The sequence below is a fragment of the Lactuca saligna genome, chromosome 8 (genome assembly GCF_052625555.1).
Source record: "Lactuca saligna cultivar CGN05327 chromosome 8, ASM5262555v1, whole genome shotgun sequence".
NCBI classification, from domain to species: domain Eukaryota; kingdom Viridiplantae; phylum Streptophyta; class Magnoliopsida; order Asterales; family Asteraceae; genus Lactuca; species Lactuca saligna.
Window position 1 is genome coordinate 221,573,243 of NC_136424.1, and position 15,687 is coordinate 221,588,929.

Sequence of the window (15,687 nt, forward strand, 5' to 3'; positions counted from 1 at the left end):
AACACACTCTATGCAAATGAATTTTGCGAATATCCTAAGAATATGCCTTCATCAGCTTTAGCTTGGAACTTGGTCAAATTATCTTTTAGATTCATTATAAAACACCTGCAACCAAAAACATCGAAAAATTTTACATTAGGTTTTTGATTGTTGAGTATTTCATATGGAGTAACATTGAATCTTTGATGAATGAATGATCGATTTTGAGTAAAACATGCAGTTGATACAGCTTTAGTCCAAAGATATTGAGGTAAGTTTGCATATGTTAACATGGTTCTGGCAGCTTCACATAGAGACCTATTTCTTCTTTCAACAACACCATTTTATTTTTGAGTATATGGTCATGAGAAATTATGCGAAATGCCTTTGCCTGTGAGAAAGAAATCCAGTGTATGATTTTTAAACTCACAACCATTGTCACTTTTAATTATGCGAACACTCTTCTTAAGACTCATCTCAATCTTTTTGATAAAATCAATCGTCGACTGAGCAACTTCAGATTTTAACCTGCGAAAAAATACCCATGTGAATCAAGAAAAATCATCAACAATAACTAAAATGTACCGCTTTTTATTGATTGTTGCAACAATCGACGGTCCACATAAGTCAATGTGAAGAAGTTCCAATGGTCCCATGATCTTTGAATCTATCACAATTGGATGACCTTTTCTATGTTGTTTTCCTTGTTCGCAAGCTGGACATAAAGTATCATTGTCAAATATTAGTATTGGTAAACCTCGAACCAAATCTTCAGTGACAAGTTTATTAATATTGCGAAAATTCAAATGTGACAATCTTCTATGCCAGAGCCAACTAACATCATTAGAGGCCTTTGATAGTAAGCAGCCAGCAGGTTTGCCCACAATTGGTTTGATGTCTAGTTTAAAGACGTCGCCATATCTTTTGGATTTGAGAAGTACTTCATTTGTCTTTGCGTTTGAGATGATACTTCCTTCTTCATTAAACACAAATTGATTTCCAATACCCACAACAAGTTACGAAACACTATTCAAGTTATGTTGAAGACCTTCAACATAAGCAACCCTGTTAACTGTGAATTGTCCATTTGTGACTTTTCCATATCCTTTCACTTGACACTTGTGATTATTTCCAAATTTGACTACTCCAGCATTCTCCAAACTTCTATAATCTCGAAAGCTTTCCTTTCTTCCAGTCATGTGATGAGAGCAACCGCTATCAATATACCATTTAGCATCATATTGCTCGTCACATATCACCTGCATTTACTGAAAAAATTTAGGAACACAAAAGTTATTGGGTCCATCATTAGTAGTTTTGAACAAATTCCTTGAATTTAAAAACCATGTTTTCACTTTATCTGAGCCACTTTCCATTATATCAACATCATCAGATCTAGATATTGAACTATAGTCATTCAATAGTTTTGGATTTCCATTGAATTTCCTCTCATTCTTCACAACATTCGCAACTTTCATAACTGGTTTCCATTTTTGTACCGGAACTTGTGAATCATGAGATGATGAACTACCAGTATTAGACTTATTGACAAACTTGTCAAATGCAGTCTTTATCTATTGCTTTGAAAACTTCCCATTTTGATATTTTTTTTTCCTTTTCCTTCAAGCCACTTGTTGATTGTATATACATCTTATTTTCCTTTTGTATACGAAACCTTGGTGGGTTTAGAAATTGAAGGATTTGGAAATTTTGGTTTTGTAGGTGAAAATTTTGGTTTTGTTTGAGTTTTGACATTCAAAGTTGATGAAATATTCGTAAATTTGCCAACATTGTGAAACTTATGAGCATTCACAAATCTCTGCGAAGTCTCAAATTTTCTAATGTTGTCATATTTGTGAACAAATTTATCATTATTTTACATTGGAATTTTGTCAACAGAATGTATTGGTTTGTGAAAACTTGTATCCTTTTGAAATTTTGATGATTGTTTCTTTGAAATTTGTTCTTTTTCAACTTTTCGTTTATCATTAGACACCACTTGCCAAAATATTTCTTTTTCTTGCTTTTCTTTTTGAAACATTATTTTCTGTTGAATACTTTCCAACCATCAATTTAAATTCATGAGAATTTTGTTTCACTTCCATCTTTGGTTTTTCATCATTTTCAAACACTTTGTTTTCTTTTTCTTGTTTAACCACCCATTTTTGTGATGATTTTTGACCTTAAAAAACATAAGAATTTTGAGTCAAATTGTTTTCTACTGTATTTTGATTTGCAAAGAAACCTCCAGTAGTTTACCTTTGATTATCATTTTCAAACATTTTGTTGAATTCAGGTTTTATTTTCTCAACATTTCTAGTTGTGACAAACACCTATCTCATTGTACATGAAGGTAATCTGTGAATTTGTTAGCTTAAAGAATGGTGGGTTATTTGGAATGTTCAAGTAGTTGATGAACATATTCTTGGTAAGACGAACTGTCTTGTTATTCACCAGGTTGAAGGTTATTACATCAGTAGTATAGTTGTATGACACAGTTGATTCCGCCATTGACAACCAAGACATAGGAATGGAAAAATAATTGAACATTGCAGTAGATAATGGTAACCTTTTTAGAGCAACGACCAACATCTTTAATTCTTCTAGGTAGGATGAAACAGTAGGATCAACTTGGTAGTTTGTGCTTTGAATCTTCATAAGAGAGTGTGAAACAACTTCATTGGTGTTGGATTGAGTAGCAGCCATTGTTAGGGTTCAAAGCGAAGAAAGAATCAGAGAATTTGCGAATTTTTGTGTTTGATCGCGTAACCGTATAACACCTTCTTTAACCCCTTTTTATACATATTCCTGATTGATTTGAATTTGAAGCGAGATGCATTTAATGATATCCTACGTGGCACCTTGAAAATCAGACCATTACTGCGAAAAGTTAGCCATGTATGAAAAAGCAGTTGTTACACAACTTGTCAATATTCCCTTTATTGAATTGTAACCGTTAGAACCCTTCACATGGATGCAAGGCTCTTTCACTTTTGGGATGAAAAGGAAAGTCATATGTCAGACTTGCGAAATCTTCAGTCTAAGTTGGTATTACTTTGAACCTCAAGGATTTCGTGAGTGCAGTGTTCCAAAGAAATAAGATAAGAATCAAGATAAATTTTTTTTTGGAGTATCGTGATGTCAAAAATGCAATTTGACATGAAAGTAGTTAAACCCCAGGCAAAGGTTATTTCGTTAACCATTAAGAAAGATTATCAAGATATTGTGTATGTTCCTGTGAATTACAATCGAATACTTTTTGATAAGTATCAAAGGGTTTCTTTTAAAACATGATTCTTTGGTTGGTTTAAAATTTCGTTACATGTCATCCTAAACGTAAGGTGATTAATTGTAACAGAAATTACTTGTATGACCAGTGTAGTCAGTGACAAGTCAGCTTTGAAAATGTTTATCATGACTAGAACATTCAAATGAAACTCACACGGAAATCATATTCATAAAAAAAGTTAATGAATTGGATCTTATTGGATAACAAACATCTTGGGTTTCGAATGGTTGATCAAGACCACGCATGAGAAATGAATATGATTTGGAGTTTCAAATTTTGGTAGTGAAACAAATGTTTCGTCAATATCTGGAACAATGGTCCCCGTCAATTCCTTAAGTTGTAAGATGTTTGGGTTTTACCTTCAGCATGGACTCATGATGTCAGATCGTTAACACAATATTTTTGTATATCTAAGTCTTGATTGTTTTGATCAGAGACCTCTCGGACATACGTCTTTGTGTGCGATTTGTGTTAAGAATTTTGTGATGAAAAAGATTGGCTATAAGATCGAATGTACCTCTGTTATTTGTGGACCAAACAGAAAACTCTTTTTCTCATATGACAAGAGTAAGGTAGCTCTTTTCACTAATGCGAATACAAGCCTAATTGGGAAGAAATTTTCATGAGATAATTTCATTAATGCTTTCATATCTCACACATAGAGTCATATGAGGCTTGGGTCAACATGCTGCAGCATGCTTCTAGGGACATTCTAACTAGTACAAAGTTGAAAGAAATGATACCTTCTCATAGAAACATATATAAGCATGACCTATTCGCATTCTGCTCTTGATAAAAACTAAAAACACACAAAAGTTAAAGAACAAACAAAAAAATATTTTTGTGGTTTTTGAATTTTTCTAAAAAGAAAGACATAACAAAATAAAATCTTTTTGGATTTTTGAATTTTTGAAAATAAAAACAAAACAAAAGAAAATATTTTTGATTTTTCAGTTTTCTTAAAAAAAAAATATTAAATGAAACCTTTGTTATCAGATGTTAGAATGCGAAGCAATGCGAAGCCTCTTAATGCACAGTAACTTCTGAATGATTTTGTCTCAGAGCTGCTGAATGGACCTTTCATTCTTGAATTATTGATTTTGAAACTGAATTTACATCAGTCATCCCCAAACCTGCTAAAATTCTTACAAAATATTTTTCATGAAGAGGTTTAGTAAAAATATCAGCAAGTTGTTCAGTGGTTTTAACAAAATGTATTTCAATATTCCCATCTTCCACATGATCTTTGATAAAATGATATCTAAGAGCTATGTGTTTTGTCTTTGAGTGGTGTACTGGATTATGACAAATGCGAATTGCACTTTGAGAATCACAATACAAGGGAATCTTTTTCATGTTTATTGCATAATCACGTAGTTGACTTTGAATCCAAATGATTTGTGAAGTGCAAGCATCAGCTGAAATGTATTCAGCCTTAGCAGTTGATATAGCAACATCTATCACACCCCGAAAACCAAAGGCGGATACATTTCTGGGGAAAACTCCACGTTAAGTATCAAACCAATGCACATAGTAAGCAAAGTAGACAACCATTACATTACATATATAAAATTTTACATATGTTTCAAAAGTAAATTGTACATGTGTGATACATAACATATATGAACAAAATGAGACGAGTCTTCTATGCACTCTGTCTTCGCCAAAAGTGATTGTCGGATACCTGTCTAATGCGGACCTGAGAATACACGCGGTTTGAAAATCAGCATAAAGTTGGTGAGTTCATAAGATGTTTGTTTTGTGAAAATGTACGAGTTTCCTTTGGTTTACCAAAAAGTTTGTTATCCAAAAAAATCCCATATTTTCTTAAAAGTAATGTTTGATTAATTGTTAGGTTACACGGTTCTGGTTATGTTGAACTATGATCCCAGAAAAGTCCCGTACATTCCTGATTGTATGTTACCAATTGTGAAAGATATAATGTTATCTGGTTTATTACACTTTTTTAGTTATGTAACGTTCCCCAGGAAAGTCCCATACTTTCCTAAAAGTAAGTTTAGTTATTGAATTTCGATGTAATGTTTGATTACCTTTCGTACTTGTTATATTAACTAGGTATTCTAATATTCTAACTGTGTTACACTTGAATGTACCTAAATGCGTGCCTTCATATTTGTATATTTATTCTTAATCATGATCATTTTTGTATTTGTATTCGTATTCGTATTTACATTCGTATTCGTATTCCTACTCCTAATCCTAATACTATTCGTATTCGTATTCGCATTCGCATTCGTATTCGTATCCCAACTCTTACTCCTATTACTATTCGTATTCGTATTCACATTCGTATCCGTATTCGTATTCGTATTCGTATTCGTATTCGCAGTCGTATTCGTACTGTACTCCTACTCCTATTACCATTCGTATTCGTATTCGCATTCATATTCGTATTCGTATTCATATTCGTATTCGTAGTCGTATTTGTATCCCTACTCCTACTCCTATTACTATTTGTATTCGTATTCGCATTCGTATTCGTATTCGTATTCTCATTTGTATTCGTATCCTTACTCCTACTCCTATTACTATTCGTATTTGTATTCACATTCGTATTCGTATTCGTATTCGTATTCGCATTCGTAGATTATGAAACATAATTTAGATTGTAACATTTTATCAAGAAATCTATGATTAGTCTGAAAGCTAACTTCGTAATTCGAACTATTTGATACACACAGTTTTTGATATTAGAACATACAGAATGAAATCAATTGAACTGAAAACAATAAGTTGGAGTACAAGATTACCTTGTACTTTTGCTTGTATTCCCCCCCCCCCCCCTGAAAACAGTGAAAAACATTTGAAAAAGGGTAGGGGTATGAACTCACCAGTTGAGAAACGCGACGTTCCGGATGCTAAGTGTCGATTCAAGGTTTGATAACACACGAGGTTCCTATGTAATAAGAAATGGTATACAAATATATCTAATTAGATTTATAAACCCTAATTAGATATGATATTACACTCCAATGAGCGAAAACACTTCAAAACAAGTGTTTGGAGTGACCCGGGTGACATCTACGGACGTGTATTGATGCGTGGAACTTGGTAATTAAGTTTACTCTTCAAGAGTAGACTTTTTAGGGAGTTTACGACCCTAAACACCTCATCCATATGAGTTCACGGCCATTAACTCATGGAGTTTACGGCCGTAAACTCCCCCCTCACTTAAAGTTTTGGTCCTAAATTAATCACACATGATTTTAATGATTTTTCCTAAGCCTTGTATGAATTTTTAAGGGACTTTTGGCCTAGATTTTTGGAGTTTACGGCCCATGAACCCCCTCATGGCCGTGAACTCTTTAGATGGGGAAAATAATATGTTTTAAAGTCCAATACTTGTTTGTAAACACTTCTAGAATTTATCCCAAGGCTTTAGGTGTGTTAAAGTGGCATTTTAACACATTTAGAGGAGTTTACTCTCCAAGAACAATGATTTTATGCCCCAAGCATGTTCTTGGGCAGTAAACTCAAGTTTACTCCTCTAAATTTATGTTTAAGGTGTTCCAAGGCCAATTCCATAATTCTACAAGTCGTATCTAAGCCTTGTTGGTGTTTTAGAAGGGTTTAAGGGCTTAAAAACCCCTTTAATATGTGTTTACTCTCCATGATATGGAGTTTACGGCCCAAGATTGTTCTTGGGCAGTAAACTCATGTTTACTCTTCAAAAATTATGATTAGGGTGTTCTAAGTACGAATTGGTAAACCATACAGTCGAATCTAAGTCCCAAAATTGTTTAGGATGGGTTTAAAGGCATAAAAACCATCTTATTATGAGTTTACAGCCCAAGCATGCTCCTTGGCCGTAAAATCATGTTTGAGGTCCAAAATCAATGTTTAAGTTCGGATTTGAAGGCTAATGAAGTTGTACAACAAGTTAGGGAAGGTACCTTGGTGATTAGAAGCCTTAAATTTGAGATTTGGACCCTTAAAGTTGAATTTAGGAGAGAGGTTAGAGAGAGAGTAGTGAGAGAGAGAAAAACCTTCAAATTATAGCTTGAATATGTTTAAATAGGTCCCAAAACTTGGACACGGTGGAATTCTACCCGATACCGACACTAAACAGGACTTTTGGTCGCACCCGATTAAGTTACCGTAATCCGGCGGAATAGAATTTAGAATTTTTCTATTTAATTATTTTGGGCCAATTTTATTAGTTCCTAAGGGGTTTGGACACTCATTAGTATCAAATAAACATATAAGTTTAAATAATTTAACCCAAAACGAAATCGGAGCGAATCGATAAACGGCGAATTTTTACGGGTAGAACGGGTTTTCGGCGATGGAAAATTTCGGGTTGTTACAACAAGTTTGCTTCTTTGACTGCCAACTCACCAAACTTCCATCCAATAGTTGACATCCACCACTTGTACTTTTTCTATCCAAAGTACATCCTCCAAGATCATAATCTGAAAATGGTTGAATGAAGAATCCCGATTTTGCAGGATACCTAAGTCCTAACGAAATTGTTCCCTTAAGATATCGAAAAATATTTTTCACTAGAGTTAAGTGAGGTTCTCTAGGATTAGCTTGATACCTAGCATAATTACAAACAGAAAACATAATATCAGGTCTACTTCCAGTTAAATACAATAAAGACCCTATCATGCTTCGATAAAGTGTTAAATCAACAGCAGGAGTATCTAACGAAGGAGTTAGTCTTGTTCCCACTGCCATTGGTACCTTAAGCTTCGTGCTATTTGTCATTCCAAACCTTTCACGCAAATTCTTTGTATATTTTTCTTGGTTGATTAAAATTCCATCCGTGTTCTGTCTTATATTCAAACCAAGAAAATTGTTAATTTTTCCCATCATGCTCACCTCAAATTTACTTTTCATGAGATTTTCAAATTCAGTAGATAATGTTGGGTCAGTTGAGCCAAAAATAATATCATCAACATAAATTTGAACAAGCAAAAGATGATTCCCAACTTTCTTGCGAAATAATGTGGCGTCAACTGATCTTTGTTTAAATTTAGATTGTTTCAAAAAATTGGTAAGTGTTGCGTACCAGGATCTTGGTGCTTATTTTAACCCAAAAACTGCGTTGTCTAAGATGTAGACATGATCAGGATGTTCTTCAATTACAAATCCTGGTGGTTGTTCAACGAAGACTGTTTCTTCTACTTCTCCATTTAAAAATGCACACTTAACATCCATTTGAAAAACATCAAAGTCTTTGTGAGCTGCATAAGCTAAAAATATGCGAACTGCTTCGAGTCTTGCAACAGGTGCAAATGTTTCTTCATAATCTATTCCTTCTTGTTGCGAATATCCTTTAACAACTAGTCTAGCTTTATTTCGAATAATATTGCCATCTTTGTCGGTTTTATTTTTAAAAATCCATTTAAATCCGACAATTGAAACGTTAGAAGGTTTAGGAATTAATCTCCAAACCTTATTTTGTTCAAATTCAGCCAGTTCAGATTGCATAGCAACAACCCAATCTGAGTGTTCCATAGCATTCTTTACTGTCTTCGGCTCTATTTTCGAAATAAAAACATTAAAAATACGCAACTCTTGATTCGCATTCAGTACTTCATTTTTCGCACGAATTGGAGCTATTGTCAACACACCATCTTGTGGATTCCCAATCACCTGTTCTTTGGGATGATTCATTGTCCATTTCTCAAGTGGTGGAAAATCAGGATTAAATTCCAATGGTGCATATTCGTAAAAATTTTCATTTTCAGATCCTTTAACAGACAAATTACCATTTAATTCATGAAATTCATCATTTTCATCAAGATTAATTGTCTCTGTTGCATCATGCTCCCCCTCAACATGATTTTCATGTTGAAATTGCGAATGCTCCCCCTCAACTTGATGATTCATATTTTCATTCTCCCCCTCGAAAGTTTGCTCCCCCTCCATACGTACTTCAGGCACACTTTCGCAAGATATTGACGTTGTAGTTATTGTTGAATCATCAATATGTTTTGAGGATTCTGATGTTTGCTTATCAGGAGCATGTACTTCCGCATCAATTGCCCTGTTAGGAGTTCCAAAAATTAAGTCATAATGAAAATCATTGATATCTGAATTTTCAATTTGAGTATCTGAATCAACAAGAATTGATTTATGTTCATATTTACTATCCATTTGTTTAATATAGTAATCATCAAAAGTTAAGCTGAAAGTTTCTTCAACTTTTCTTGTTCGCTTGTTTAACACTCTGTATGCAACTGAATTTTGCGAATATTCTAAGAATATGCCTTCATCAACATTAGCTTGGAACTTGGTCAAATTATCTTTTAGATTCATTATAAAACACCTGCAACCAAAAACATCGAAAAATTTTACATTAGGTTTTCGATTGTTGAGTATTTCATACAGAGTTAGATTGAATCTTCGATGAATGAATGATCGATTCTGAGTAAAACATGCAGTTGATACAGCTTCAGTCCAAAGATATTGAGGTAAGTTCGCATATGTTAACTTGGTTCTGGCAGCTTCACATTGAGACCTATTTCTTCTTTCAACAACACCATTTTGTTGTGGAATATATGATCATGAGAAATTATGCGAAATGCCTTTGCCTGTGAGAAAGAAATCCAGTGAATGATTTTTAAACTCAGAACCATTGTCACTTTTAATTCTGTGAACACTCTTCTTAAGACTCATCTCAATCTTTTTGATAAAATCAATCATCGTCTGAGCAACTTCAGATTTTAACCTGAGAAAAAATATCCATGTGAATGGAGAAAAATCATCAACAATAACTAAAATGTACCACTTTTTATTGATTGTTGCAACAATCGACGGTCCACATAAGTCAATGTGAAGAAGTTCCAATGGTCCCATGATCTATGAATCTATCACAATTGGATGACCTTTTCTATGTTGTTTTCCTTGTTCGCAAGCTGCATACAAAGTATCATTATCAAATATTAGTATTGGTAAACCTCGAACCAAATCTTCAGTGACAAGTTTATTAATATTGCGAAAATTCAAATGTGACAATCTTCTATGCTAGAGCCAGCTAACATCATTAGAGGCCTTTGATAGTAAACAGACAGCAGGTTTACCCACAATTGGTTTGATGTTTAGTTTAAACATGTCGCCATATCTTTTGGATTTGAGAAGTACTTCATTTGTCTTTGCGTTTGAGATGATACTTCCTTCTTCATTAAACACAAATTGATTTCCAGTACCCACAACAAGTTGCGAAACACTGATCAAGTTATGTTGTAGACCTTCAACATAAGCAACCCTGTTAACTGTGAATTGTCTATTTGTGACTTTTCAATATCCTTTCACTTGACACTTGTGATTATTTCCAAATTTGACTACTCCAGCATTCTCGAAATTTCTATAATCTCGCAAGTTTTCCTTTCTTCCAGTCATGTGACGAGAGCAACCACTATCAATATACCATTTCGCATCATATTGCTCGTCACATATCACCGGCATTTACTAAAAAAATTAAGGAACCCAAAATTTATTGGGTCCGTCATTAGTAGTTTTGAACAAATTCCATGAATTTAAAAACCATGTTTTCACTTTATCTGAGACAGGTTCCATTATATCAACATCATCAGATCTAGATATTGAACTATAGTCATTCAATAGTTTTGGATTTCCATTGACTTTCCTCTCATTCTTCACAACATTCGCAACTTTCATAACTGGTTTCCATTTTTGTACCGGAACTTGTGAATTTTTAGATGATGAACTACCAGTATTAGACTTATTGACAAACTTGTCAAATGCAGTCTTTATCTGTTGCTCTGAAAACTTCCCATTTTTATATTGTTTTCCTTTTCCTTCAAGCCAATTATTGATCGTATATACATCAGATTTTCCTTTTGTATACGAGACTTTGGTGGGTTTAGAAATTGAAGGATTTGGAAAATTTGGTTTTGTTGGTGAAAATTTTGGTTTTGTTTGTGTTTTGACATTCAAGGTTGACGATGTATTTGTAAATTTGCCAACATTGTGAAACTTATGAGCATTCACAAATCTTTGCGAAGTCTCAAATTTTCTAATGTTGTCATATTTGTGAACAAATTTATCATTATTTTTCATTGGAATTTTGTCAACAGAATGTATTGCTTTGTGAAAACTTGTATCCTTTTGAAATTTTGATGATTGTGTCTTTGAAATTTGTTCGTTTTCAACTTTTGGTTTATCATTAGACACCACTTGCCAAAAGATTGCTTTTTCTTGCTTTTCTTTTTGAAACATTATTTTCTGTTGAATACTTTCTAACCATCAATTTAAATTCATGAGAATTTTGTTTCACTTCCATCTTTGGTTTTACATCATTTTCAAACACTTTGTTTTCTTTTTCTTGTTTAACGACCCATTTTGTGATGATTTTTGACCTTGAAAAACATAAGAATTTTGAGTCAAATTGTTTTCTACTGTATTTTGATTTGCAAAGAAACCTCCAGTAGTTTACATTTGATTATCATTTTCAACCATTTTGTTGAATTCAGGTTTTATTTTCTCAACATTTCAAGTTGTGAGAAACACCTATCTCATTAAACATGAAGGTAATCTGTGAATTTGTTGGCTTAAAGAATGGTGGGTTATTTGGAATGTTCAAGTAGTTGATGAACATATTCTTGGTAAGACAAATTGTCTTGTTATTCACCAGGTTGAAGGTTATTACATCTGTAGTATAGTTGTATGACGCAGTTGATGCCGCCATTGACAACCAAGACATAGGAATGGAAAAATAATTGAACATTGCAGTTGATAATGGTGACCTTTTTAGAGCAATGACCAACATCTTCAATTCTTCTGGGTAGAATGAAATAGTAGGGTCAACTTGGTAGTTTGTGCTTTGAATCTTCATAAGAGAGTGTGAAACAACTTCATCGGTGTTGGATTGAGTAGCAGCCATTGTTAGGGTTCAAAGAGAAGAAAGAATAAGAGAATTTGGGAATTTTTGTGTTTGATCGCGTAACTGTATAACACCTTCTTTAACCCCTTTTTATACATATTCCTGATTGATTTGAATTTGAAGCGAGATGCATTTAATGATATCCGACGTGGCACCTTGAAAGTCGGACCATTACTACGAAAAGTTAGCCATGTGTGAAAAAGCAGCTGTTACATCGCCTAGAAAACTGCACAGAATACCATTCGTCACGTATACACAGCCTGTCAATATTCCCTTTATTGAATTGTAACCGTTAGAACCCTTCGCATGGAGGCAAGACTCTTTCACTTTTGGGATGAAAAGCGAAGTCGTATGCCAGACTTGCAAAATCTTCAGTCTAAGTTGGTATTACTTAGAACCTCAAGGATTTCGTGAGTGCAGTGTTCCAAAGAAATAAGATAAGAATCAAGAAAAAAACAATTTTTTGGAGTATCGTGATGTCAAAAATGCAATTTGGCATGAAAGCAGTTAAACCCTAGGCAAAGGTTACTTTGTTAATCATTAAGAAAGATGATCAACAGCTTGTGTATGTTCCTGTGAATTACAATCGAAAACTTTTTGATAAGTATCAAAGGGTTTCTTTTTAAACTTGATTCGTTGGTTGGTTTAAAATTTCGTTATATGTCATCCTAAACATAAGGTGATTAATTGTAACAGAAATTACTTGTATGACCAGTGTAGTCAATGACAAGTCAGCATTGAAAATGTTTATTATGACTAGAACATTCAAATGAAACTCACACGGAAATCATATTCATAAAAAAAATTAATGAATTTGATATTGTTGGATAACAAACATCATCGGTTTCGAATGGTTGATCAAGACCACGCATGCGAAATGAATATGATTTGGAGTTTCAAATTTTGGTACTAAAACAAAAGTTTCGTCAATATCTGGAACAATGTTCCCCGTCAACTCCTTAAGTTGTAAGATGTTTGGGTTTTACCTTCATCATGGACTCATGATGTCAGATCATTAACACAAAATTTTTGTATATCTAAGTCTTGATTGGTTTGATCAGAGACCTCTCGGACATACGTCTTTGTGTGTGATTTGTGTTAAGAATTTTGTGATGAAAAAGATTGTCTATAAGATCGAATGTACCTCTGTTATTTATGGACCAAACAGAAAACTCTTTTCCTCATATGAGAAGAGTAAGGTAGCTCTTTTGACTAATGCGAATACAAGCATAATTGGGTAGAAGTTTTCATGAGATAATTTCATTAATGCTTTCATTTCTCACACATAGAGTCATATGAGGCTTGGGTCAACATGTTGCAGCTTGCTTCTAGGGACATCCTAACTAGTACAATGTTGAAAGAAATGATACCTTCCCATAGAAACATATATAAGCATGACCTATTCGCATTCTGCTCTTGACAAAAACTAAAAACACACAAAAGTTAAAGAACAAACAAAAAAATATTTTTGTGGTTTTTGAATTTTTCAAAAAAGAAAGACATAACAAAATAAAATCTTTTTGGATGTTTGAATTTTTGAAAATAAAAACAAAACAAAAGAAAATATTTTTGATTTTTCAATTTTCTTAAAAAAAATATTAAATGAAACGTTTGTTATTAGATTTGAGAATGCGAAGCCTCTTAATGCACACTAACTTCTGAATGATTTTGTCTCAGAGCTGCTGAATGGACCTTTCATTCTTGAGTTATTGATTTTGAAACTGAATTTACATTAATCATCCCCAAACCTGCTAAAATTCTTACAAAAGATTTTTCATCAAGAGGTTTAGTAAATATATCAGTAAGTTGTTCAGTGGTTTTAACAAAATGTATTTCAATATTCCCATCTTCCACATGATCTTTGATAAAATGATATCTAAGAGCTATGTATTTTGTATTTGAGTGTTGTATTGGATTATGACAAATGCGAATTGCACTTTGAGAATCACAATACAAGGGAATCTTTTTCATGTTTATTGCATAATCATGTAGTTGACTTTGAATCCAAATGATTTGTGAAGTGCAAGCATCAACTGAAATGTATTCAGCCTCAACAGTTGATATAGCAACACAAGTTTGCTTCTTTGACTGCCAACTCACCAATTTTCCATTCAATAGTTGATATCTACCACTTGTACTTTTTCGATCCAAAGTAGATCCTCCAAGATCAGAATCTGAAAATGGTTGAATGAAGAATCCCGATTTTGCAGGATACCAAAGTCCTAACGAAATTGTTCCCTTAAGATATCCAAAAATATTTTTCACTACAGTTAAGTGAGGTTCCTTAGGATTAGCTTGATACCTAGCATAATTACACACAAAAAAACATAATATCAGGTCTACTTGCAGTTAAATACAATAAAGACCCTATCATGCTTTGATAAACTTTTAAATCAACAGCAGGAGTATCTAACAAAGGAGTTAGTCTTGTTCCCACTGCCATTGGTACTTTAAGCTTCGTGCTATTTGTCATTCCAAACTTTTCAAGCAAATTCTTTGTACATTTTTCTTGGTTGATAACAATTCCATCCCTATTCTGTCTTATATTCAAACCAAGAAAATTGTTAATTTTTCCCATCATGCTCATCTCAAATTTACTTTTCATGAGATTTTCAAATTCAGTAGATAATGTTGGGTTAGTTGAGCCAAAAATAATATCATCAACATAAATTTGAACAAGCATAAGATGATTCCCACCGTTCTTGCGAAATAATGTGGGGTCAACTGATCCTTGTTTAAATTTAGATTGTTTCAAAAAATTGGTAAGTGTTGCGTACCAGGATCTTGGTGCTTGTTTTAACCCAAAAACTGCGTTGTCTAAGATGTAGACATGATCAGGATGTTCTTCATTTACATATCCTGGTGGTTGTTCAACATAGAATGTTTCTTCTAGTTCTCCATTTAAGAATGCACAATTAACATCCATTTGAAAAACATCAAAGTCTTTGTGAGCTGCATAAGCTAAAAGTATGCGAACTGCTTTGAGTCTTGCAACAGGTGCAAATGTTTCTTCATAGTCTATTCCTTCTTGTTGCGAATATCCTTTAACAACTAGTCTAGCTTTATTTCGAATAATATTGCCATCCCATCGGTTTTATTTTTAAAAATCAATTTTAATCCGACAATTGAAACATCAGAAGGTTTAGGAATTAATCTCCAAACCTTATTTCATTCAAATTCAGTCAGTTCAGATTGCACAGCAACAACCCAATCTGAGTGTTCCATAGCATTCTTTACTGTCTTTGGCTCTATTTTCGAAATAAAAACATTAAACATACACAACTCTTGATTCCCATTCAGTACTTCATTTTTCGCACGAATTTGAGCTATTGTCAACACACCATCTTGTGGATTCCCAATCACTTGTTCTTTGGGATGATTGCTTGTCCATTTCTCAAGTGGTGGAAAATCAGGATTAAATTCCAATGGTGCATGTTCGTAAAAATTTTCATTTTCAGATCCTTTAACAGACAAATCACCATTTAATTCATGAAATTCATCATTTTCATAAAGATTAATTGTCTCTGTTGCATCATGCCCCCCC